The following is a 973-nucleotide window of genomic DNA, read 5'->3' on the forward strand; positions in this document are numbered from 1 at the left end:
TCGGCCTCCCAGAGAGCTAGGATTACAGGCGTGAGCCACCACGCCCGGCCAAAGGAGAATTGCTGACAGAGTGAACTGTTCGCCCAAGCAGGGCTAGGGCTTTATGTTTTTTCCGATGGTACCACGCCGCCAAGCATTTGCTGCTGGTAGGAAATCTGACTTGTAGTGAGCTAAAACCTCACTACTACGGAGAAGCAGAGAGATGAAACACCAAGCGACGAGGGTGGGATTCGAACCCACGCGTGCAGAGCACAATGGATTAGCAGTCCATCGCCTTAACCACTCGGCTACCTCGTCACACTCTTTTTTCTTAACATACGTATTCTGTGCCTGTTGGACTGGGTAAAAGGGCGAAGGAGGGAAGCAGTTGAGGGTATCCTAGATATTTGCTTTGGGAAGCCAGGGCTGCATGTTCCCAGGGAGGAAGAAGAGGAGCTTGTCTGGCCATGCTGAGGTTGAGGCCCTGTGACACATCCAGGTGGCGGCCCGGTAGACCTACGGGTAACAGGAGCAAGACTGAGAAGAAAGCTCTGGGCCAGAGATACAGATTGAGAAGTCACCAGCCCAAGGATAGGGTAAGACATTATTAGAGGTGTGAGAAAATGGTCAAGAACAGAGAACATTTTCTTCATTAAATCAAACTCCACCTTCACCATGCCTGAGATGGTCACTCCCTTCTCATGACTGTGACTAGGGCTTTTGGATTTATCCCATCGTCTTGGCACTTGCCATGGACTTGCTGGTGTAGTTACAGATTCCTGCCCCCGAGCCCCCAGCAAGGCAAGCCCTGTGGTCTCGCGTGGGGCCGTGATACTCGATGCTCAACATTCTCTGAGGTCTGCCGTTGTCTCTGGAAAAGAGAAGATGGGGGAAGTGTGGGATTCAAAAAGCTTGGTGAGGGCGAGGCGGGAGTCCCAGCAGAATGTTCTGGAGAGTTCTATCAGATGATAGGACAGGGCTTGGAAACAGAGGC

At 52.1% G+C, this 973-nt stretch overlaps 1 non-coding gene across 1 annotated transcript; it reads right to left on the minus strand.

Moving 5' to 3' along the window:
* Nucleotides 1-215: 215 nt before the first annotated feature.
* TRNAS-GCU (transfer RNA serine (anticodon GCU)) lies at nucleotides 216-297 on the minus strand. The gene has a single exon. It is a non-coding gene; the product is annotated as a tRNA-Ser (tRNA).
* Between the last annotated feature and the right edge of the window lie 676 nt (nucleotides 298-973).

The sequence above is a fragment of the Microcebus murinus genome, chromosome 15, assembly GCF_040939455.1.
Source record: "Microcebus murinus isolate Inina chromosome 15, M.murinus_Inina_mat1.0, whole genome shotgun sequence".
NCBI classification, from domain to species: Eukaryota; Metazoa; Chordata; class Mammalia; order Primates; family Cheirogaleidae; genus Microcebus; species Microcebus murinus.